This window comes from Eurosta solidaginis, chromosome 2, assembly GCF_040869045.1.
Source record: "Eurosta solidaginis isolate ZX-2024a chromosome 2, ASM4086904v1, whole genome shotgun sequence".
In the NCBI taxonomy this organism is placed as follows: domain Eukaryota; kingdom Metazoa; phylum Arthropoda; class Insecta; order Diptera; family Tephritidae; genus Eurosta; species Eurosta solidaginis.
This window is the reverse complement of record NC_090320.1, coordinates 223,305,696-223,332,329: the sequence shown is the minus strand read 5'-3', so window position 1 is coordinate 223,332,329 and position 26,634 is coordinate 223,305,696. Positions and strand designations below refer to the sequence as shown.

The window sequence follows — 26,634 nt, the reverse complement described above, 5'->3', positions numbered from 1 at the left end:
GAGCTTTCGATTGAATGCTTTTTCTTCTACTTTTGCTAACTGACAAGTGCGCTGATGTTTTGTTGCAATTGTCCACTATTCTGGAGAATCGGTAAACAACTTATATATATACATCATCCTATCCTTGCAGAAGAAGTAAGCAGACTACCAAGGGAGACACGACAAGGGTCAAACTCCTACTTGTTCAGAATCAAAACCGACATACGTAATATATGCCCTGCATGTGATATGTCTCTACATGACACCAACCTTCTTTTCAATTGTAATGTGGAACCTACGCCTCTAACAGCAGGTCCCCTATGGTCCACCCCTGTTGAAACTGCTAGTAACTTTGGACTTCCGTTAGAGGATGACAGGTTTTGGGTGGTCGCACCCACTGAATGGCGCGAAGCACTGTTAACACAACAACAACAGTGTTGTAACTACAGAAATATGTTTGGAATTTTTAGGAGAATATTACGGATATGGGCAGTGTTCGATGTTAATGAATATGGTGCTCTCCGGTATTAGAATCTTCTGGTACTAGCCCTACTCCAGCGGGAACAATTTTGTTGGCCCCCAACCCAAATTGTAGTAAATTAACTTTCGAATCGAGTTGTGCTACGAAAACTGCTGGTGGGTGGTGGCGAAACATTTTTACATACGTCGTTTGTCAATGCAAAGACCCGTAAACTTTTTGATCAGCTATCCTTCGAATATTCCAAAACTTATATATGTATCTATCATCTTTACCGAATAAGGATTTCATTTAAATTCTAATAAGCTCAAAGGTTTAGTAGTTGGCAAGAGTGATTCTAAGTTACAACTCTTGCTGAAATTATTTGCACTGGTAACTTTGGTTCACAACCAGAAGAAGTCCAAAGAATCTATATTAATAGCTTTTGCCGCTTTATCAAATGATTTTTGAAAGACGAAAAATGTTAAGTCAGCCCACAAAGGGTTACAGCCCTTGTTTACAATTTTTTGAAGTAAGAATTCCTACAACAACAACAAAATATTTTATTTGTCACTTCTAACTTGTTTGTTTTGCCTTGGGCTCACAACAAGATGGGGTGCTCTCACATGTTCTATGGCTCATTAATCATGCAAAGAACGTTGACAAAACTATGTAAGTGGGAACATGGGTGTCTTAGGATCTAATACTCTTCACACGGATGTACAACCCACATACCTTTGAATCATCAAAGCCTACACGCCCAGAAATTAATCCTATAACGTAGTACAAAGCATCTGGGACTAACAATCGAGAGTGCATCGAAGAGCGGGTACGGAAGGCCTGCATCGCTTTCTACGCCTGCAAGGCGATGTTCGGTAAGAAACGCGGTCCCAGGCCAAAGATGGTGCTTAGGTAATCAGGGTGTATGAAGGATACTCAGAAAGGGCATAGCAGTATACCTAACATACTTCCGCGGGGGGATTTTAATTATGAAATAGATTATTATCCCGCAAACTTCAGTTTAAGGGCGGTGTTAACACTATAATTCAAAGTAACACGATTGGATGTGGGGCATGGTTCCAGCTAATAACGGCATGCTAATCTACACTTATGGCTGCAAAATGGACTCAGATGTGGGGACTGAAATCTATTCGCATTCCGTAGAGATTTCTATGTCATTCAAATTGCCATCATACTGTAGTATGACAGTAGGCCTGCAAATCACAATGACAAAATATCCATCTTTTCTGACAGCCTGGGGGTAGCAAAGGATGTAATTCGAATTCGAAAGCGCAGCAAAATTGGAAGAGCTACATGGCCAGATTACAATGAAAGAAGGACAAGGAATCTACTGGGCAGATCTAGGGCCGACTCCCATAAACTCCTATCGGTCTACACCGATCATTGGGCTTTAGTCACGCATGCGGAAAAGATGGGTATTCCGCATCATGATAACTGCAGAAGTTGTAAATGCGTAGCTGCAAAAGAGACTATTGAGCATTTTCTGTATAAATGCCTGCCTCTAGCAAGAACACGTTTGAGGTTCTTCGCAAGCCTCCTTTCTGGGTAGATTATCAGAAATAGGTATTCCAAATTATATTTGATTTTTTAAACAGCTCAGACTGGTTGTAATACATATCCGATATAAAATTTAGTAGGTTCATGCGAGTTTTACTATACAGTCATAGTACCTATATTGTGAAAATTCAAGTGAAGGTAGTGCACATATGTCCCGAAGTCTACATACATATGTATGTAGGTAACTTTCATGTGTATCGTAAATATTTTATATGCATTGCAGAATAATTATCATGTATTACGCTCCCTTGTTATCACATTCAGATATTATCAATAATGTTGATAAGCAAATTGGGTGCAATATGGTCTTATTACTTTTATCATTCCCGGAACTTTATCAAAACGTGTGAGGAAAACTAATTAAGGTTTCCTTGAGTGTGCTAAATGCAGCAAATTTAGGTACACATGTATATGGACGTATTTATATATTGTCGCCGCGGGAAGAGAGGTTAGTAAAACTACTTTCCAATCAATATAATTTTTTTTGCTCATCTGTTTGGAGAACTAAAGGAATCTAAGAACAAGTAAGGAAGGCTAAGTTCGGGTGTAACCGAACATTACATACTCAGTTGAGAGCTGTGGAGACAAAGTAAGGGAAAATCACCATGTTGTAAAAAGAACCTAGGGTAACCCTGGAACGTGTTTGTATGACATGTGTATCAAATGGAAGGTATTAAAGAGTATTTTAAGAGGAAGTGGGCCATAGTTCTATAGATGGACGCCATTTAGGGATATCGCCATAAAGGTGGACCAGGCCTGACTCTAGAATTTGTTTGTACGATATGGGTATCAAATGAAATGTGTTAATGATAATTTTAAAAGGGAGTGGGCCTAAGTTCTATAGGTGGACGCCTTTTCGAGATATCGCCATAAAGGTGGACCAGGGGTGACTCTAGAATTTATTTTGTACGATATGGGTATCAAATGAAAGGTATTAATGACTATTTTAAAAGGGCGTGGGCCTAAGTTCTATAGATGGACGCCTTTTCGAGATATCGCCATAAAGATGGACCAAGGGTGAGTCTAGAACTTGTTTGTACGATATGGGTATCAAATGAAAGGTGTTAATGAGTATTTTAAGAAAGCGAGGGCCTTAGTTCTATATGTGGACGCCTTTTCGAGATATCGCCATAAAGGTGGACCAGGGGTGACTCTAGAATTTGTTTGTACTATATGGGTATCAAACGAAAGGTGTTAATGAGTATTTTAAAAGGGAGTGGGCCTTAGTTCTATAGGTGGACGCCTTTTCGAAATATCGTTATAAAAGTGGACCAGGGTTGACTCTAGAATGCGTTTGTACAATATGGGTATCAAACGAAAGGTGTTAATAAGTGTTTTAAAAGGGAGTGGGCCTTAGTTCTATGGGTGGACGCCTTTTCGGGATATCGCCATAAACGTGGACCAGGGGTGACTCTAGAATGCGTTTGTACAATATGGGTATCAAATGAAAGGTGTTAATGAGTATTTTAAAAGGGCTTGGGCCTTAGTTCTATAGGTGGACGCCTTTTCGAGATATCGCCATAAAGGTGGACCAGGGGTGACTCTAGAATTTGTTTGTACGATATAAGTATCAAATGAAAGGTGTTAATGAGTATTTTAAAAGGGCTTGGGCCTTAGTTCTATAGGTAGACGCCTTTTCGAGATAACGCCATAAAGGTGGACCAGGTGTGACTCTAGAATTTGTTTGTACGATATGGGTATCAAATGAAAGGTGTTAATGAGGGTTTTAAAAGGGAGTATATGTGTAGGCGTTTTCGAGATATCGACCAAAATGTGGACCAGGGTGATCCAGAACATCATCTGTCGAGTACCGCTAATTTATTTATATATGTAATACTAAGAACAGTATTCCTTCCAAGATTCCAAGGGCTTTTGATTTCGCCCTGCAAAACTTTTTCATTTTCTTCTACTTAATATGGTAGGTATCACACCCATTTTACCAAGCTTTTTCTAAAGTTATATTTTGCATCAATAGACCAATACAATTACCATGTTTCATCCCTTTTTTCGTATTTGGTATATAATTATGGCATTTTTTTCATTTTTCGTCATTTTCGATATCGAAAAAGTGGGCGTGGTCATAGTCGGATTGCGGCCATTTTTTACACCAATACAAAGTGAGTTCAGATAAGTACGTGAACGGAGGTTAGTAAAGATATATCGATTTTTGCTCAAGTTATCATGTTAACGGCCGAGCGGAAGGACAGACGGTCGACTGTATATAAAAACTGGGCGTGTCTTCAACCGATTTCGCCCTTTTTCACAGAAAATAGTTATCGTCCTAGAATCTAAGCCTCTACCAAATTTCACAAGGATTGGTAAATTTTTGTTCGACTTATGGCGTTAAAAGTATCCTAGACAAATTAAATGGAAAAGGGCGGAGCCACGCCCATTTTGAAATTTTCTTTTATTTTTGTATTTTGTTGCACCATATCATTACTGGAGTTGAATGTTGACATAATTTACTTATATACTGTAAAGATATTAACTTTTCTTTTAAAATTTGAATTAAAAAAATTTTTTTTTAAAAAGTGGGCGTGGTCGTTCTCGGATTTTGCTAATTTTTATTAAGCAGACATACAGTAATAGGAGTAACGTTCCTGCTAAATTTCGTCATGATATCTTCAACGAATGCCAAATTACAGCTTGCAAAACTTCTAAATTACCTTCTTTTAAAAGTGGGCGGTGCCACGCCCATTGTCCAAAATTTTACTAGTTTTCTACTCTGCATCAAAAGTTCAACTCACCTACCAAGGTTCATCGCTTAATACGTATTTGGTTATGAATTATCACACTTTTTCGATTTTTCGAAATTTTCGATATCGAAAAAGTGGGCGTTGTTATTGTCCGATATCGTTCATTTTAAATAGCGATCTGAGATGGGTGCCCAGGAACCCACATACCAAATTTCATCAAGATACCTCAAAATTTACTCAAGTTATCGTGTTAACGGACAGACGGACGGGCGGACGGACGGGCGGACGGACATGGCTCAATCGAATTTTTTTTCGATACTGATGATTTTGATATATGGAAGTCTATATCTATCTCGATTCCTTTATACCTGTACAACCAACCGTTATCCAATCAAAGTTAATATACTCTGTGAGCTCTGCTCAACTGAGTATAAAAATGCGGGTTCTTTAACTTAATTCGGCTTGCCCCATTCTAAACTAAAAGTTATGAACTATAAAGCTAAATGCGTATGCAACTAAATAACAGCGCCACTGAAACACTAAATTCTACCCATAGAAGGAGGTACATCGATATTGCCTTTCAAAATCTCGATCCACATCAGACTCTACATGGACAGAAGCATAAAAACTTAATAAGGTCTTGAATACTGTTTCTTCAAAAGTGACCCTTTAATGAAAAAAGTTCTGCAAGAAGGCATGGTTTGTATAGTAGAGATTGTTATACACAACTTAAAAGAAGTTAGCCACCGACTTTGTCGAGCATGATAATCTGCTTGTAAGCGTTGGAATAGGTTCCACTAACCAGGCGAACACTCAGGTATACAAAAAAACTCCCAAGAGGTATTTTTCGAGATTTGAATGATGGTAGTTAATTGATCTACAGTCAGTTTAATCGATTTCTCAAATAGTCTTAGAATATTATTGTTAATGGTTCAGTGAGTTTCCTTAAATATTGAGTATTGATATTTCTTATAGTTTCACCACCGACATTGATCATTAACCAATGTTGGTACTATAAAATGTATCACTGAATGCATTTGCTAAGGCCTGAATTTGGTTGGTTGGTTGGTTGTTGTTGTTGTTGTAGCGATGAGGTTTCTCCCCGAAGGTTTTGGGGAGTGTTATCGATGTATTGGTCCTTTGCCGAATACAGATCCGGTACGCTCCGGTAACACAGCACCATTAAAGTGCTAGCCCGACCATCTCGGGAACGATTTATATGGCCACATTAAACCTTCAGGCCATCCCTCCCTCCCCACCGCCAAGTTCCATGAGGAGCTTGGGGCCGCCAGAGCCTCGTCTGTTAGTGAAACAGGATTCGCCACGGATAGGTGAAGTTGACAATTGGGTTTGGAGAAGCTGTATATTGCGCTGGCAACCTGAAAGGGTTGCGCTACACAGCCCCTTGAATCCAGTATTTTAGTCGCCTCTTACGACAGGCATACCTACCGCGGGTATATTTAACCCCCTAACCCGCTGGGGGGTAATTTGGTTGGTGAGGCGTGGTAATTCATACTGACTTCATTGCGTCGTATTGTTAAAACACTGCACGGTAATGACGTCTTATATATATATATATATATATATATATATATATATATATATATATATTTTATATTTGACCTTAGAGATTCTGGAAACAGGGTTTCCGAAAAATTCAATTATACCACGGAAATGTACTAAAAATCGATTAGATCAACCGACATGAGGTATAGTATTCCAATTTGATCCGTTTCACGCCGGTACCATCATCTAGTCAGCGAAGCTTAGGTTTCTGTTATTCAAAATGAAGATTTCTGCTGATTGGTTGCTTGGTGTGGGGTCTGTCTTCCATTATATTCCATTTTGATACCACGCTTACACTGAAAGAAATGGTGCTAGTAAAATCAACAAATCGGTTCTGTTGTTCTTGACTTAACGGAGATTCAGTGAAATTGATCGAATTATGGTTAATTCCACCGAGTTCTTTGTTTAGGTTTAGTCATTTCAACAGAAGAGAAGCTGTCGCTCTTAAGTTAACAAAATTCTGTAAAACTGACTGTTTCCTAATCAATCTAACTGATTTTTTGTTAACACAACTGATCTCACTGGTCATTTCAACAGCGATCAACAGTCAATACATTAGCAAATTTCAAAGAGAATTTTCCGCTCACTGCGCTCTCAACTTTGTACCTATGTATGCTGTGAACTATATGTATGCACATATTTACGTATGTATATGGCGGCCACCGTGGTGTGATGGTAGCGTGCTCCGCCTACCACACCAAAGACCCTGGGTTCACACCCCGGGCAAAGCAACATAAAAATTTTAGAAATAAGGTTTTTCAATTAGAAGAAAATTTTCTAAGCGAGGTCGCGCCCCGGCACTGTTCGGCAAGTACTCCGAGTGTATTTCTGCCATAAAAAGATGTCAGTGAAAACTCATCTGCTTGCAGCTGTCGCAACAACTTTTTTTGTTCATTTGACTACTAAAACGGTCAATTACGAATCAACGATTTGTGCGCAGTTGATTCAACATCTTGTTGTGATGGATAAAACTTACTTACTTACTTACTTAATTGGCGCTTAACCGTCTAAACGGTGATGGATAAAAGTTCCCGGTTAGTTTGGTGAAAGCGGCATCTAGTATGAATATATCTTTTCCACAGCAAAAGAAATGAAGCAAGTAAAGGAACAAATCAACTTTTTTGTTCTTGAATTAACAGACATTTACTAAAATTGATGTCATAATGGTTAAATAAACCAAGTTTTTAAGCTATTGCATAGATTTTATCGCGGGCTTGGCGACTAAATCAAAAAAAACCGTAACGGATATTTGTCAAAAAATATCCGAAAAGGCTCGAAAAGGTTCGAAAAGGTTGGAAAAGTTTCGTAAAGGTTCGGTGTTAGCAACAGGCCAAATACATAAAATTGGATCTCTATCATAAACAGCGGTCGGCACCACTACATTTACACGGTTACCAAATTGAGAATGTGTTAGTAAACACGAACGCGTAGCGAGCACGAAAGCAAAATCAATTATTTATTTAGTTTGATTTCAATGCTTAAACGGTGAACACGTGTCGCACGCACTCTTTGGTACTCTGTTTTAAGCGCGCGTGCGACACTTCCTCACCGTACGACCATCGAAATCAAACTAAAAGAGCTGTCGTTGATTTTCACGAAGTAGCCATTGTGCTATCGCTTATCGTATACATATATGGTCGCTTACAACCCAACCTAATAAAACCGCACTGCGCTTTTTAGCGCACGCAAACAACCGGCGTTTTTTGCCCTAACCCAAATAAGCATGCGTAGCGAAAATGTAAAGCATGTGTGCAAACGTCAAATCTAAATGTAACGCAGAACAAAAATTGGAAATCGAGTAAGGTTTTCACGCAGCAAATTCAATTTGAGTTGCTCTCATACAAGTTGTATGTGCATGAGACACTTGCGTGCGTTTATATTAGGTTGGCTTGTTAGCAGGTGCTAAGCTCACGCCCACCCCTGATCATAAAGTTAAAGTTAATGTGAATGTTAAAGTTAAAGCGAAAGTTAAAGTTAAAAATAAAGTTAAAGTTAAAATGAAAGTTAAAGTCAAAGTTAAAGTTAAAGCTAAGGTTAAAGTTAAAGTTAAAGTCAAAGTTAAAGGTAAAGTTAAGGTTAAAGTTAAAGTTAAAGTTAAATTTAAAGTTAAAGTTACAGTTAAAGTTAAAGTTAAAGTGAATGTTAAAGTTAAAGTTAAAAAAAAAGTTAAATTTAAAGTTAAAGTGAATGTTAAAGTTAAAGTGAAAGTTAAAGTTAAAGTTAAAATAAAGTTAAAGTTAAATTTAAAGTGAAAGCTAAATATTAACTTCTCATTTATTCAATAAAAGTAAAAAATGTGTTTTCTTATCGGTCACCACGCTTAAAAAGGTTAACTTGAATTAATATCAAAGACAAAACTTGAATTAATATCATAGAAAACAAAATGTTGCATAAATATTATAATTACATAAGTTGATAATGTGCAATAGCTTTACCGCGGCAGTCCCCAAGTGCTACATATTATGCAAATGCATCAGCTTATTTTAAAGAGAAACTTGCGCTCACGGCGCTCACTACTTTGTTCTTATGATTCTCGGGCTGCAGAAATTTCAGTAAAATCAACGGCCACTTTTATTCTGATAATGGCGGAACCATGCAAGTTGGCAGCACGGTGACATACCTATAAACATAAATAAAAGTTCCATGTACTTTTTTTTTTGTAAATAGATGGACTGATGTCAAAATCGTACTGCGCCGGAAGTTGATGTATCAAATCATATTAAAAAAGTACAAATCAGCTCGCACCGTGCTGCCACTTTGTATAGTTCCGCCATGATTCTGATGAAATATCAAACATTTAGAAACAAGTTTTTTCAATTAGAAAAAGTTTTTCTCAGCCTTCACTCCGCGGTGATTTGGCAACACCAACTGTATTTCTACCATGAAAATCTTCTCAGTTTAAACTCATCGAAAGTATATCTCGCCTTGAATTAATTTTTTTGTTGTACCTAGATGTATTTTATTCAAGCTAAATTTGTTTTTACTTAATACCAGATTTACTTTTTTTTATTGAATTTAATTTTTTAGTAGATGTATTTAATTTAAGTTAGGTTTGGTTTTACTTAATTTAATTTTTATTTCGCTTTTACTTTATTTTATATTAGTTTTTTTATTTAAATTTATTTATTTTTACTGATTTCATTTTGTTTCGGTTCATTCTATTTCTTTTTTTATTTTATTTTTTACTTTACTTTACTTTATATTTTTAAAATTTATTTTGTTAAATTTAGTTTTACTGTAATATTATTTTATTTTACTATCTATATTATTTTGTTTTATTGATTTCATTTATTTTGTTTTGTTTCTTTGTTTTATGTTATTTTGTTTTATTTTATTTTATACTATTTTTTTATTGATTTAATTTTACTTTATTTTAATTTATCTTACATAATTTTATTTTGCTTTTTTTATTTTGGTTTCTTTTATTTTATTTAATATTTTTATTAAAAATTAAATCAATAAAATCAAATAGAACAAAATAAATCAAATAGAACAAAATAAACTGTTTGATTTAATTGATTAATTTATTTTTATTTACTTTATTAAATTTAATTTAGTTTAATATTATTCTATTCAGTTCTTTATTTTATTTTGTTCAATTTTATTATTATTATTATTTTTTTATACCTTTCATGAAAATGAAATGGTATATTAATTTCGTCACGAAACCGAAAATTGTAAGTCCTTAAAGGAAAATAGATAGACCCACCATTAAGTATACCGAAATAATCAGGTTGAAGAGCTGAGTTGATTTAGCCATGTCCGTCTGTCCGTCTGTCTGTTTGTATGCAAACTAGTCCCTCAATTTTTGAGATATCTTGATAAAATTTGATGAGCAGGTGTATTTGGGTGTCCGATTAGACATTTGTCGGAACCGACCGGATCGGACCACTATAGCATATATCCTCCATACAACCGATTTTTCAGAAAAAGAGGATTTTTGTAATATCTTACCCAATTTAACAGATTGAAGCTTCAAACTTCACCATATACTTTCGTATATTGCACATATTGTTGCCTGAAAAAATTGATGAGATCGGTCGTATATATAGTATATATCCCCCACAACCGATTGTTCAGATAAGGAACTTTTCGTAATTACTGCCTTATTTTAAGATCTAGAGGCTTCAAATTTCAACGAATGCTTACGTATATAGCATATATTGTTGTCTGAAAAAATCATAAAGATCGGTGGTATATATAGTATATATATATAGTATATATATATATATATATATATATTTTCGCAAATTTTAGCCCCATTTTAACAGCTTGAAGCTTCAAATTTCACCGAATACTTACGTATATAGCATATATTGTTGTCTGAAAAAATCATAGAGATCGGTTGTATATATAGTATATATCTCATACAATCGATTGTTCAGATAAGAAACTTTTCGCAATTTCTACCCCATTTTAACAGCTATAAGCTTCAAATTTGACCGATTGCTTACGTATGTAGCATATATTGTTGTCTGAAAAAATCATAGAGATCGGTTGTATATATAGTATATATCTCATACAACCGATTGTTCAGATAAGAAACTTTTCGCAATTTCTACCCCATTTTAACAGCTATAAGCTTCAAATTTCACCGATTGCTTACGAATATAGCATATATTGTTGTCTGAAAAAATCATTGAGGTTGGTGGTATATATAGTATATATCTCATATAACCGATTGTTCAGATAAGAAACTTTGCGCAATTTCTGCCCCGTTTTAACAGCTAGAAGCTTCAAATATCACCAAATGCTTACGTATATAGCATATATTGTTGTCTGAAAAAATCATAGAGATCGGTGGTACATATATTATATACCCCATATAAACTGTATTTTTTTGCCCCTTTTTTACGGCTAGAAGCTTCAAAATTCAAAACATTTCATCAAATAGTTACGCTTACGTCATATATTGTTGAAATACGTGATTCGTAGTCATAGTTTTTACACGCAGACCACAAAAAACCTGAAACTTTGCATCCTCACACAAAGTACCTACCTATTTTTATACCTTTCATGAAAATTAAATGGTATATTAATTTCGTCACGAAACCGAAAATTGTAAGTCCTTAAAGGAAAATATATAGACCCACCAGTAAGTATACCGAAATAATCAGGTTGAAGAGCAGAGTTGATTTAGCCATGTCCGTCTGTCCGTCTGTCTGTTTGTATGCAAACTAGTCCTTCAATTTTTGAGATATCTTGATAAAATTTGGTGAGCGGGTGTATTTGGGTGTCCGATTAGACATTTGTCGGAACCGACCGGAGTCCGATACTATAGCATATATCCTCCATACAACCGATTTTTCAGAAAAAGAGGATTTTTGTCATATCTTCCTCAATTTAACAGATTGAAGCTTCAAACTTCACCATATACTTTCGTCTATTGCACATATTGTTGCCCGAAAAAATTGATGAGATCGGTCGTATATATAGTATATATCCCCCACAACCGATTGTTCAGATAAGGAACTTTTCGTAATTACTGCCCTATTTTAAGAGCTAAAGGCTTCAAAATTCAACGAATGCTTACGTATATAGCATATATTGTTGTCTGAAAAATCATAAAGATCGGTGGTATATATAGTATATATATGGTGGTATATATAGTATATATATATAGTATATATATATATATTTTCGCAAATTTTAGCCCCATTTTAACAGCTAGAAGCTTCAAATTTCACCGAATACTTACGTATATAGCATATATTGTTGTCTGAAAAAATCATAGAGACCGGTGGTATATATAGTATATATCTCATACAACCGATTGTTCAGATAAGAAACTTTGCGCAATTTCTGCCCCGTTTTAACAGCTAGAAGCTTCAAATATCACCAAATGCTTACGTATATAGCATATATTGTTGTCTGAAAAAATCATAGAGATCGGTGGTACATATATTATATACCCCATATAAACTGTATTTTTTTGCCCCTTTTTTACGGCTAGAAGCTTCAAAATTCAAAACATTTCATCAAATAGTTACGTTTACGTCATATATTGTTGAAATACGTGATTCGTAGTCATAGTTTTTACACGCAGACCACAAAAAACCTGAAACTTTGCATCCTCACACAAAGTACCTACCTATTTTTATACCTTTCATGAAAATGAAATGGTATATTAATTTCGTCACGAAACCGAAAATTGTAAGTCCTTAAAGGAAAATATATAGACCCACCAGTAAGTATACCGAAATAATCAGGTTGAAGAGCTGAGTTGATTTAGCCATGTCCGTCTGTCCGTCTGTCTGTTTGTATGCAAACTTGTCCCTCAATTTTTGAGATATCTTGATAAAATTTGGTGAGCGGGTGTATTTGGGTGTCCGATTAGACATTTGTCGGAACCGACCGGATCTGACTACTATAGCATATATCCTCCATACAACCGATGTTTCAGAAAAAGAGGATTTTTGTCATATCTTCCTCAATTTAACAGATTGAAGCTTCAAACTTCACCATATACTTTCGTATATTGCACATATTGTTGCCTGAAAAAATTGATGAGATCGGTCGTATATATAGTATATATCCCCCACAACCGATTGTTCAGATAAGGAACTTTTCGTAATTACTGCCCTATTTTAAGAGCTAGAGGCTTCAAAATTCAACGAATGCTTACGTATATAGCATATATTGTTGTCTGAAAAATCATAAAGATCGGTGGTATATATAGTATATATATGGTGGTATATATAGTATATATATATATATTTTCGCAAATTTTAGCCCCATTTTAACAGCTAGAAGCTTCAAATTTCACAAAATGCTTACGTATATAGCATATATTGTTGTCTGAAAAAATCATAGAGATCGGTGGTATATATATTATATACTTCATATAAACTGTCATTTTTGCCCCTTTTTTACGGCTAGAAGCTTAAAAATTCATCAAATTTCATCAAATAGTTACGTATACGTCATATATTTTTGAAATACGTGATTCGTAGTCATAGTTTTTACACGCAGACCACAAAAAACGTGAAGCTTTGCATCCTCACACAAAGTACCTACCTATTTTTTATTTTATATTTATCTTAAAAATCGTTTAGGTATGTAGATATGTTCACTATATATTTCTTATCTTATACATCCGATTATTCGGAGATTACGAACGGGATAAGATTATTGTTCAGCCTCATTCATGAAAGGTATGAAGCCTTCGGCACAGCCGAAGACAGTCCCGTTCTTACTTGTTTATTTTATATTTATCTTAAAAATCGTGTAGGTATGTAGATCTGTTCACTAGATATTTCTTATCTTATACATCCGATTATTCGGAGATTACGAACGGGATAAGTTTATTGTTCAGCCCTATTCATGAAAGGTATGAAGTCTTCGGCATAGCCGAAGACGGTCCGTCCTTACTTGTTTTTATTTTATTTTATGATCATAACCAACCCAGAGTTCAGGTGACAGTTACTGCTTAACCAAAAGCAACAACAGAAAAAGCCTTGTGCACAGAGTAACTTATAGAATTAGAATGATTCATCTCTAGTGCATAAAGGAAAAAATGAAATAATAATAATAACAAGTAAGGAAGGTTAAGTTCGGGTGTAACCGAACATTACGTACTCAGTTGAGAGCTATGGTGACAACATAAGGGAAAATAACCATGTAGGAAAATGAACCGAGGGAAACCGTGGAATGTGTTTGTATGACATGTGTATCAAATGAAAGACATTAAAGAGTATTTTATGAGGGAGTGGGCCATAGTTCTATAGGTGGACGCCATTTAGGGATATCGCCATAAAGGTAGATCAGGGTTGACTCTAGAATTTGTTTGTACAATATGGGTATCAAAAAAAAGGTGCTAATGAGTATTTTAAAAGGGAGTGGTGGTAGTTGTATAGGTGGTCGCCTTTTCGAGATATCGCCATTAAGGTGGACCAGGGGTGACCCTAGAATTTGTTTGTACAATATGGGTATCAAAAAAAAAAAAACGGTGCTAATGAGTATTTTAAAAGAGAGTGATCCTTAGTTCCATAGGTGGAAGCCGTTTCGAGGTATCGCCATAAAGGTGGACCAGGTGACCCTAGAATTTGTTTGTACGATATGGGTATCAAATTAAAGGTATTAATGAGGGTTTTAAAAGGGAGTGGTGGTAGTTGTATAGGTGGTCGCTTTTTCGAGATATGCCATAAAGGTGGACCAGGGGTGACTCTAGGATGGGTTTGCACGATATGGGTATCAAATTAAAGGTATTAATGAGAGTTTTAAAAGGGCGTGGGGCTTAGTTCTATAGGTGGACGCCTTTTCGCGATTTCGCCATAAAGGTGGACCAGGGGTGACTCTAGAATGTGTTTGTACGATATTGGTATCAAATTAAAGGTATTAATGAGAGTTTTGAAAGGGGGTGGTGGTAGTTGTATATGTGAAGGCGTTTTCCAGATATCGACCAAAATGTGGACCAGGGTGACCCAGAACATCATCTGTTGGATACCGCTAATTTATTTATATATGTAATACCTGCAAATATTTCAAGGGTTTTTTATTTCGCCCTGCAGAACATATTCATTTTCTTCTACTTAATATGGTAGGTGTCAACCATTTTACAAAGTTTTTCTAAAGTTGTATTTCGCATCAATAAACCAATCCAATTACCATGTTTCATCCCTTTTTTCGTATTTGGTATAGAATTATGGCATTTTTTTCATTTTTCGGAATTTTCGATATCGAAAAAGTGGGCATGGTCATAGTCGGATCTCGTTCATTTTTTACACCAAGATAAAGTGCGTTCAGATAAGTACGTGAACTAATTTCAGTAAAGATATGCCGATTTTTGCTGTAGTTATCGTGTTAACGGCCATGCGGAAGGACAGGCGGACGACCGTGTATAAAAACTGGGCGTGGCTTCAACCGATTTCGCCCATTTTCACAGAAAGCAGTTAACGTCATAAAATCTATGCCCCTACCAAATTTCAAAAGGATTGGTAAATTTTTGTTCGACTTATGGCATTAAAAGTATCCTAGACAAATTAAATGAAAAAGGGCGGAGCCACGCCCATTTTGAAATTTTCTTTTATTTTTGTATTTTGTTGCACCATATCATTACTGGAGTTGAATGTTGACATAATTTACTTATATACTGTAAAGATATTAAATTTTTTGTTAAAATTTTACTTTAAAAAAAATTTTTTTTTAAAGTGGGCGTGTTCCTTCTCCGATTTTGCTAATTTTGGTTAAGCGTACATATAGTTATAGGAGTAACGTTCCTATATAAGGTGCCCGATTTCAGAACTCCCTCGATTGGAGGGGTACCGTTGGTACTTTCTGATAGGGTTAAATATTTGGGGATTGTTTTGGACAAGAAACTGTCCTGGAGACCCAATGTGGAAGATCGGGCCAGGAAGGCCGCCATTGCCTTGTACTGCTGCAGAGGAGCTATCGGAAAGAGATGGGGACTCTCGCCAAGAATAGTACACTGGCTTTATGAGATGGTGGTCAAACCGATTCTGCTATATGGGGTGCTGGTCTGGTGGAAAGCACTGGACACGGCGAGCACCTCCAAAATGTTAGTGTCAGTGCAACGGACGGCGCTGATCGGTATCAGTGGCGCTCTCAGAACAACGCCTACCTTGGCACTGAACGTCATGCTGAACATATACCCAGTAGATATTGCGGGAAAGGCGGCCGCGGCAAGGTCGTTGGTCAGGCTTCGTGATATGGGATATAGACTTTCTGACCGCGGACACTCTAGCCTTCTTACCAGTTTCGACTTCATCCCGGACAGAACGGACTACTGTATGCCGATAACAGCTCCCTATACAACCTTCACCCCAGTTATTCCAGAGAGAGAGGATTGGGGAAGAGGAATTATCTGGGGCATGGGACCGGTTAACTTGTTCACGGATGGGTCAAAGCTGGATGGAAAGGTTGGTGGGGGGGTCTTTTGTCAAGAGCTAAATTTAAGCCGCAAGTTTAAGTTGGCTGATCACTGCAGTGTATTCCAAGCGGAAATTGCTGCGATTAAGGATGCGGTGGATGGAATGCTATCCAGTGATACCACGGTTAGGGAATTTAACATCTACTCTGATAGCCAATCGGCTATCAAGGCCTTGAGCTCAACTACAGTGCGATCGAGGGTGGTCTGGGAGTGCCTGACCTCGCTTGCGATTGCATCGAATTATTTTACAATTAAGATTATCTGGGTCCCGGGCCATAGTGATATCCCGGGTAACTGTCAAGCGGATCTCTTAGCCCGCATCGGTACAACTGAACCGGATGAAGATGGCTGTAGGGACTTCGGGATCCCGCTGGCCACCTGTGGATTGCTCCTCCATAGCTGGGCCTCGAATCAGCTCAGCAAACGTTGGGCGGATACCACGTCTTGCAGGGTAGCAAGATCTTTCTGGCCGAAAGTGGATGGCAGGAGGTCTGCTGAAATAATTGGGTTCACTAAGGCTCACCTATCAATGGTCATTGGGGTTTTGACAGGGCACTGTCCCATGGGTATCCATGCGGTACGTCTCAATATACTGGAAACTCCATCCTGCTGCAGCTGTATGGAGGATGATGAGGTGGAATCACCAAATCACTTTATGCTTGATTGTCCAGCTTTTGCCAGAATTAGGCGAAAGTACTTCGGTCGCGACTCACTTGGATCTCCCGAGGATATATCCAAAGTTGAGATCGGTATCATTCGGAGCTTTATCGTTGCTACCCAACGATTCTCTAAGTAGCTGGATCTAGGTCACCGTTATTTTTGGTGTATGTGGTATCACAACGGACCTTCGTGTTGTCCAAGTGAGCTATCCTTATCAGGGCAGCTACCACCTAACCTATCCTATCCTAACGTTCCTACCAAATTTCATCATGATATCTTCAACGACTGCCAAATTACAGCTTGCAAAACTTTTAAATTACCTTCTTTTAAAAGTGGGCGATGCCACGACCATTGTTCAAAATTTTACTAATTTTCTATTCTGCGGCATAAGTTCAACTCACCTACCAAATTTCATCGCTTTATCTGTCTTCGGTAATGAATTATTGCACTTTTTCGGTTTTTCGAAATTTTCGATATCGAAAAAGTGGGCGTGGTTATAGTCAGATATCGTTCATTTTAAATAGCGATCTGAGATGGGTGCTCAGGAACCTACATACCAAATTTCATCAAGATACCTCAAAATTTACTCAAGTTATCGTGTTAACGGACGGACGGACGGACGGACATGGCTAAATCAAATTTTTTTTCGATCCTGATGATTTTGATATATATGAAGTATATATCTATCTCGATTCCTTTATACCTGTACAACCAACCGTTATGCAATCAAACTGAATATACTCTGTGAGCTCTGCTCAACTGAGTATAAAAACAACAAATGGGTAAAACTGAAGTTAAGCCATATACATACAGACGCAGTGATAGCCTAATGGTAGACCTGCGGTGTTAGAAATTTTACAACTCGAGTTCGAATCTCACTCTGGGATAATAAAAAAAAATGTAAGGCGCGATAACCTCCGAATAGGTTTTAGGCAGCTTCTCTTCCAATTTCGTCGTGCGCCTTTTTAATTTTTCCTACAAATTGGCGGGACGGGACCTACTTGTTTTATGCCGACTCCGAACGGCATCTGCAAGGCAGATGAGTTTTCACTGAGAGCTTTTCATGGCAGAAACACACTCGGAGTGCTTGCCAACCACTGCCGAGGGCCGACCCCGCTTCGAAAAGTTTTCTTCTAATTGAAAAATCTTATTTCTAAAATTTTGATGTTGCTTTGCCCGGGGCGCGAACCCAGGATCTTCGGTGCGGCAGGCGGAGCACGCTACCATCACACCACTGTGGCCGCCAGGGAATAATATAATTTATAATATAAAAATACAATGATATCTGAAGAGAACTTTGGCAGGGTCGAAATAACTATAATATCAGCCAGTGTGTTGAATTTCTATTAGTTTTTGCATCACAATAAAAATACAATAACTTAATAAAAGACAATTACTGTGAATCCGTCTTTTTGTATTTTGTTTTATGTTATATTGATTTTATTGTTTTATTTTATATCATTTTACTTTAATTTAATTTATTTTATGTTATTTTGTTTTATTGATCTTACTTTGTTTTATTTATTTTATTTAAGTATGTTAAATGTTTTTATTTCAATTAGTTTTATTCTATTTTAGATTTATTTGTTAATTTACATTTATAAATAAATAATAGAGGGCATTATTTCCTAAAAAACGGATATAACACTGACGGACTTCACTCAAAAAACTATTTTTCCAAAATGAGAATGGTTTTCGCCACAGGAATTTCTTCCTCAAATCAAACAAATCTTCCTTAAAGCAAGGAAAGTTATCTTTAATACAAGGAAATTAATTATTAACAAACTCGTATACTAAATTAAAAACGGTCTACAATCTAGTTTAATCAAAAGATATGATTGGATATCCACAACTCACCTGTTTTATAAAATTGAACTGCAACATTGTAAATCGATGGTACCGTAATAGATGTAAAATCACACGCAATTAGCCTTCAGTCCAACTCCGGTTTTCTAGTACATTGTATTTTAAATTTTACTTTTTTGTATTTAATTATTATCATTTATTTAGAATGCAATTAATAATAATATGTTTCCAAAAGCAAAACCCTATATCATAGATATTATAGTTTTAATCGGATAACTTTGGGGTTTTATGGAGGGTCGAGATAGACATAAAATTCAGTTTACTAATATTATCAATGCCGAAAAATATTTTTATTGGGACAGGTCAGTCTGTCCATCCGCCCGCCGTCAACCTTTTTGATAATACCTGTCTTAAGAACATGATTTGAATACACGACCGACCTTTTCATAACCCATTGGGGCTATATTTAGTAATAATACAATACCGCTGTTAAAACAGTTTTTTTTGTTGTCCTCTGTTTTTTTTGTGGGATGGAGGGTATTGAATACAGACCCCTTAAATTTTGAGTTAGCATTAGTAGTCAACTAATTAGATTCCTATTTTAATGGCCAATGAATTTTTCAATTGTTTTCCGAAAAAAGCAATTACTAATTGATTGCCATTAGAAAAAAAATCATGAATTTTTCCGATTATTGAAAAATCATAATTTTTTTAATTATTTTTTTAATCAATTGTAAAGTAATCATTAAAAATAGAAAAAAGTTAAAGTAGCTGAAATCAAAATAAAAAATTGAAACGATTCCGATTTTCAGAACAAGTGGAAAACTCGATTTGCATATGTTCGAAAACTCTAAATATGGTACGAGATCTTTTTCCAAAATATAAATTCGAATATATGAATCAAAAACGATTTGTATAAATGCCTCGTGATATCTTCTACTTCGGAAAATAAATAAGGTCAATATTTAAGTGATTTAATTTCTTTTTAATTAACGTTATTGATATTTTCATCGAGAAAAGAACCCCAACTGTAATGCTATTGATTTTACGCGGCGAGCAGGTGTATTAGGCGTTAGCTTTCGCCGTCCGTATACGGCACAGTTACTGTCGACTTTGACTGGTCATAACTGAACAAGTAATAAGCAGGGCCGGATTAACAAGTAGGCAGAATAGGCAGTTGCCTGGGGCCCCCGATTTTAGGGGGTCCTCGAAAAATTAAAAAGACTTCTAAAATTTTCTTACAAACATAAAATTCTAAAGAGTGAATGAAAAATATAAGAAAAATATAATCAGAACTGAAAATAATTTTTACTCAAATAAATAAAACTCTTAATTGACCGCATTCAAAAGGCGACGACCGACGAACTAGACAAGGTTCCTAAAAAGGACATTTCCGACTCATTTGACAAATTGTATTAGCGTGCAAAGAAGTCTATCGAAGTAAAATCAGAGTATATTGAATAATAAAAAATAATTATCTCAAAATGTACACTGGTTGTTTTTATTTTGAAAAATTTTGGTCATTTTTGGATCAGGTGGTGTAGAAGCCTCAACTCTATTTTGACTGCTATGCGTTCAGTGAGTAAGTCATTGCAAAGTGAAAAAGCAGATTTGCAAGCGTGTGCTTTTTTGTACGGATCGTTAGAAAAGAGTTTAGTTTCATTCCGTGAAAAGTTGAATGATTTCGAGTAAAAAACAAAACAATTATTACCTGGTGTAGGTTATACAGAAATCGTAAAACGCACTCGTCGTAGAAAAAACAACCTAATGACGGAAACGCTCCAGAAGTAGAATTTTCGCCTTGCAATGATTTTAGGACAAAAGGTTTCCTCGAAATCATCGACAATCTTCACAGTGAAGGTATATGGAAGTTTCAGAGAGATTTGCATTTCTCATCAACTTTTCTCTAAGTGATGGAGACCTTCACGAAGCTATAAAAAACTTAGTTATTTTTTATTCTAGAGATTAGGAAGAATTTTTCATTGAAATGAAACAATTCCAAAGTTACGTGAACTTCAGATAAACTGATGCACAAAAAACTCATAGTCATTTGTATAAGATTCTAATGGAAGATCAATTAGCCAATGTATTTCCTAAAACAGAAATAGCTCTTCGGATTTTTTCAACATTAATGATCACAAATTGTTCTGCCGAACGATCCTTATCGCAATTAAAAAGAATCAAAGCTGCTGAAAGAGCTGCAACGCGACAAGAGCGACTCGAGATGTTAGGTATACTTTGCTTGAGTCAGATTGAACAAAATCGATATTGATGATATATGTACATAATTGATGAATTTGTCGAAAACAAATGTAGAAAACGACATGTTTAAAATTTAGACATCTAGTAATTTTAGTGATGTTATTACATTGTGACAATAAAATTTTTATGAAAGATATAAGTTTGCATTTTTTAATCGAAAAAGAAGGGAACGGACGTGAAAAAAGGGTCCCCAAATTGATGGTTGCCTAGGGCCCCGTTAAGGGTTAATCCGGCCGTGATAATAAAGATATCGATCTTCGGTTTTTACTAATTTCTACAACGAACCTTCATTTGTAATAAATCCTTTTTTTCGTGCTAGGGCTCTTTTCTCTCGGACATTACATACATATGTGGCCATTGATTGTCATTGGTAAAAATCTGCTAAACTTCAATTTCTTGGCCTTGGTTGAGAACATTTTTTTTCCTATCAAGTTTGTATACTAACTTTTAACTGCCGTTACTTCAGATTGCTTTTGTCAACGCTGTAAGCATTAAACACATTTATTTACGTATATATTTATTTATTATTATTTAACTTTTTACACGTCTTTTACAAATATGTATATTTGCCTTTTACACGATCCAGTGAATTCTCTCTTTCCTTTATGTTAGAGTAAAATATTTTTCAAGTATCTAGCAATAACGTCCGATTATTTGTTTTTTTTTTTAAATTTAATTAAAATATTCCTAGTAAAGCGTTTTCGCGATCCCGGCCGCGCACTGAGTGCGTGAAATCAGAAAATTCGTAACTGAATAGGTATCCAATGCCAATTGGGCTAGACTAGAAAATATTAACAATTTCAAACTCCATCGAAACAACAAAGAGCAACAAGTCATTACCAACAAAAAGAATAACAACAACAATAATGTATGTCAAATAGAGGCGAATCGTAACCCTCATTAAATGCCCGAAATGGAATGGTTTATGTTTTGTTACTTTGTTGTTATTACTAGAGTTTATGCCGTTGTTTCTGTTGTTGTCGTTTAGCTCTTTTACTTTTGTGAGCAATTCAGTATGCCCCTGCTCCATTTGTTATTGTTGCGCATATTTATGCACGATAGTTGAAAAATTGAGGTGTTAGCAAATTTGGTGCATTGTTGTTGTTGTTCCTTTGTTCCTTTGTTGTTATTGTTGTAGTGACAGTCACTTTTTGTGGAAAATTATTAAATTTACATATCGACGCACCGCACAAAAACTAGCACAGATCACACTACCCTCTCCCTAATTCTCGTCGGGATTGTATTCGGGACTTTTTCGGTACCATCCGCTGATTATTTCCGTATTCTTTTTGAGATTGCTTGTGGGCAATTTCGATCAGATCATTTCAAAAGCTTTTCATCCTGACCCTGTTTCACTGATATTTCATGATCGTTTGATATTTCAAGATGATTTTCACGATAACTTTGAGACTATTTCGGAATAATCTGGGAATTATTTTCAGCATTTTACGGGGATGTTTCGAAATCATTTAGAACTCTTTTGAACTGTTAATAGCTAAATTAAATTTGTACTTTCACCCTCCTCTCTTCGGGATTGTTAACGGGTCTATTTGAATTCATTTCGGTACCATACCCAGATCATTTCTATCTTGTTTTTAAAATTTTTTAGGAGGAATTTCTGCAACTTCTCAGGATCCTTTTAGGGATATTTAAAAATTAATTTGGGATTATTGCGACCTACCTTTATATAACTTTTGGATTATTTTCGAGATAAATCGGACTATTATCGAGATAATTTGAGAACTGTTTTCGGGATTTTACGAAGACGTTTTAAAACTACATGGAGATTCATTCGAGATTGATTTTCGATATTATTGGAATTGTTGAGTAGATCATTAGCGAAATATTCTTTTTTTAGATCATTTTTAGATTGTTTTGCGATTATCATAAGAATGATATCGGACCTAAAGCGGGATAGTTTTCAGTACTATATTACGATGATTTCTGGACTGTGTTTGGGTAAATTTCATTATTGTTTTAGAGATAATGGACTATTTCTGAATCTTCAGTGAGAGATTAGCCGGACTCTATATCCGCTGTTCCGTCTCGTAGGAAAGCGGTGAGAAGTTGGTGACCAAAATCTACTAACTCCTCTAGCCCCGATTGTTATGCTGAGAATTGAATGATTTGCAGCCAGGTGGTGAAATCGGCTATACTTCCGTTTGGTCATCATACAAATCCTGGTAACACTATCAACTTTTTTTGGCCCCGTTGAGTCTTAGTTCTTTCCAGCTCATGGCGAAGCTAGGCTGGTCTTTTGTGAGGGATGTTTAGGTTAGGCCCTACATTTGTCGGTGTTTGGGATGTTGAGGTGAAACACATATTTATATATTGACTTGTTTTCGGCTGGGCTGGGGCATGCCGCATAGTAACGTTGCAACACAGTCTCTAGTGTCTTCGCTACAGGTAAAAGCTAAGTTTTAGAGTATTCGTCTCCTTTATGCATTTATTTACCCTACATTGAGTATTGTAAGGAATGCCTTATTATTTTTCTGTTTGGCAGCGGCAAACTCGTCTGCCTGGAAGAGCTTGCTCATCATTCATTGCTGACTACTAAACAGTCGCCAAAAATACCAGAAAAGTGATCGTTACTTTTCCTGGGTTGGGCAGGACCTACACCTACAGAGTTTTTTCTGGTATTCTATCTGTTGTAATAATGAGAAAAGCCGAGACAATTACTTTACCAAACTCTCCTTTCATGTATTGGGACAGTGAGGGTAGCAAATGAACATCTGTAAATAACATAAAGTAGCCCAGTCATAAAATAAATTGATCTTAGAACACAGTCTAATACCCAATTATCAGGTGGCCGTTTAACTGGGAAGAGCAAGTGTTTGTGGTCCGAAGCGACCTATAGAATCTGTTGAAGTGTTGACTGCAAGCTCCCTAGGTTTTATGTTTAGGGGGGCTTACAACGACCCCGAGGTAAGCATATCAGTCCTAACATGAGACAAAGAATTTACAGATCCGAAGGTCAAAGTGGTTAAAATAGATAAATCTTTTCCGAGGCAGTCACGCCAACACCGCCAGGAAAGGAAGGAGCGTAATAAGTTGCTGAACAGGTAGGCATATCAGTCGTAGAGAAGACACAAGTTTACAGATCCGAATGTTTCAGCATTTAAAATGAATTTTTCCCTAGATAGCCAATATAACAAAGCCATGAAAGGAAGGAACGTAATGTGATGCTGAAGAGGCATAAATAAATTGATCTTAGAACACAGTATAATACCCAAACCTTATAGAAGAGTAAATCGGACCTCAGAGGCACATCCGATTATCTCTTCCTTAGCTTCGAGTTGCATACTGTAACAAGTCAAACTCTTACTTATCCAGAGTGATGTATGCCGAGCGTGCGGGGTTTCCTCCCATGTCACAAACCATTTTGTCATTTGTAATATGCAACTTCATTACTGTCCAACCCTCTCGCCATTGTCACTTTTCTTAGGCTAACAGTTGTTGTTGTTGTTGTTGTAGCAGTGCTTCGCCCCATCCAATAGGTGCAACCGATCACAAATTGTCATCAATATCCTCTAATGAGAGTCCGATGAAACTTGCTGTTTCAACAGGGGTGGACCATAATGTGAGGGGTGTTAGAGGCGTTGTTTCCACATTAAAATTAAAGAGATGGTTGTTGTCATGTGGGGACACATTTGCAAGCACGGCATACCGCAAGTTTTGGGTGCTGTTCTTTGAGTACTGGATTCACCGGGCAATTCCTAGCATAAAGGTGAGACGCCTGTTTGTGCAGTTCCCTGAGGACCTGCTTGTGTTTTTTTGCTTCATACGGCTGAGCTCTCAGGTGCCGTATTTCCTCATAATGCTTACGGAGATGACTCCTTAAGCTCCTGGGCCGTGTTGGCTCATCAATCAGATGTCTGTTGGGATGCCCAGGTTTCTGTTTTGTTAGCATCTCATTTCTCTCCCTGATGGGGAGTATTCTCGCCTCATTATGTAGATGGGGGACATAAGAAAACAGCCCGTGGCGGTTCTGAGAGTAGTATTTTGGCAGGCCTGTAGCATTTTTTCCAGTTTTTCTTGTTTCCAGTGTGCAGTTTTTAGGTTTGGCGACCATATAGGGGATCGTAGCATGCAATCGGCTGGCCAATTCCTTTGTAAGTGGTAATGAGCGTTTCTTTGTCTTTCCCCAAGTACTGCCAGCAAGAGATTTGAGAATTTTATTACGGCTCTGGATTTTCGGTACAATTGCGGCTGCATGCTCACCAAAATGTAGATCCTGATCAAACGTCACACCCAAGATTTTGGGGTGTGGGACAGTCGGCAGCCATCGACCAAAATGGTCGACATTTGGGACGTCCATGTTGTAAATAAGGTCGCGGAGGATTTATTCGGTGATAATGCAAGGTTTCGCGAGGCGAAAAAACTGGAGAGATCAGGGAGGTAGCCGTTTATTCTGTTGCAAAGCTCATCGATCTGTGGGCCTGGACCTGTGGCCATTATTGTGCATTCATCGGCGTAGGAAACGATAGTAACTCCTGGTGGCGAAGGTAGCTTTGATATGTAGAAGTTAAACAAAAGTGGTGATAGGAAACCACCCTGTGGCAGCCTTTGTTTAATTCATCTTGGTTTGGATGTTTCGTTTCCAAATTGCACCGATGCCTGCCGACCACCGAGATAATTTCCGGTGCACCTTTTAAGACATGGGGGAAGGGTAGACCCTTCCAGGCCTTGCAGTAACGTACCATGGTTGACCGTATCAAAAGCTTTTGATAGGTCTAGCGCAACGAGTAGTGTTCTCTGGTGGGGGTTTTGATTTAAACCGCAATTTATCTGGGTGCTAATGGCATTTAGGGCGGTGATGGTGCTATGGAGTTTTCTGAAGCCACGCTGATGACAGGTTAGCTGCAAATTTGCTTTGAAGTAGGGGAGTAAAATGGCTTCAAGCGTCTTGGCTACTGGCGATAGGAGAGATATCGGGCGATATGACTCTCCTATGTTAGCTAGTTTTTCCAGGCTTTAGTAGCGGGACCACCTTGGCCATTTTCCATTTTTCGGGTATGACAAAGGTGGAAAGAGACATGGTTGAAGACATGTGCTAAAAATTTGAAACCCTCCTTCCTTAGGCTTTTAAGCATCGGTATGGCTATGCCGTCTGGGCCCACTGCTTTGGATGGTTTAGCATGACCGATGGCATCCTCAACCTCTTTGGAGGTGATGGTAATTGGTGACGCGCTGAACTTATGTTTACGTGCGTGTCCGTTGGACCGTCCGTCTATTTTTATCGACCGTAGAATGCATTATGTATTGTCGGCAGAAAGCGCTCGCGCATTTTTTCGCATCCGAAAGCACTTTGTCGCCAAAGGCGATGGAAACTTTGTCATTGTGCCTAGACGGATTCGATAGGGACTTTACAGTGGACCAAAGTTTACCTACACTGGCAGAGAGGTTACAACCGCTTAGGTGTTCCTCCCATTTCGCCCGCTTGTGTTCATCCACAAGCAATCTGATGCGTTGGTTTATATCCCTTATTTGGGGGACGCCGGGATCGAGCTGTCTTTTAAGGTCACGTTCTCTCGCTAAACTAGCGGCCTCTGCCGGGAAGGGAGCTCCTCATGGAACTTGGGGGTGGGGAGGGAGGGAATGGCCTGAAGGTTTAATGTGGCCACATAAATCGTTTCCGAGTTGGTCGGGCTAGCACCTTAATGGTGCTGTGGTACCGGAGCGTACCGGATCTGTATCCGACAAAGGACCATTACATCGATAACACTCCCCAAAGCCTTCGG

The 26,634-nt window shown here is 37.2% G+C and overlaps 1 protein-coding gene across 1 annotated transcript in view; it reads right to left on the bottom strand.

Moving 5' to 3' along the window:
- The window catches only part of qua (villin like protein quail), a 108,426-nt gene extending 86,772 nt beyond the window's left edge, over nt 1–21,654 (bottom strand). The window contains exons 1-2 of the mRNA XM_067767115.1: nt 21,339–21,654; nt 18,683–18,777 (exon numbers count right to left, since the gene is read on the bottom strand). The gene's annotated coding sequence lies outside the window, so the exon portion shown is untranslated. The remainder of the gene's footprint in view (nt 1–18,682; nt 18,778–21,338) is intronic.
- Between the last annotated feature and the right edge of the window lie 4,980 nt (nt 21,655–26,634).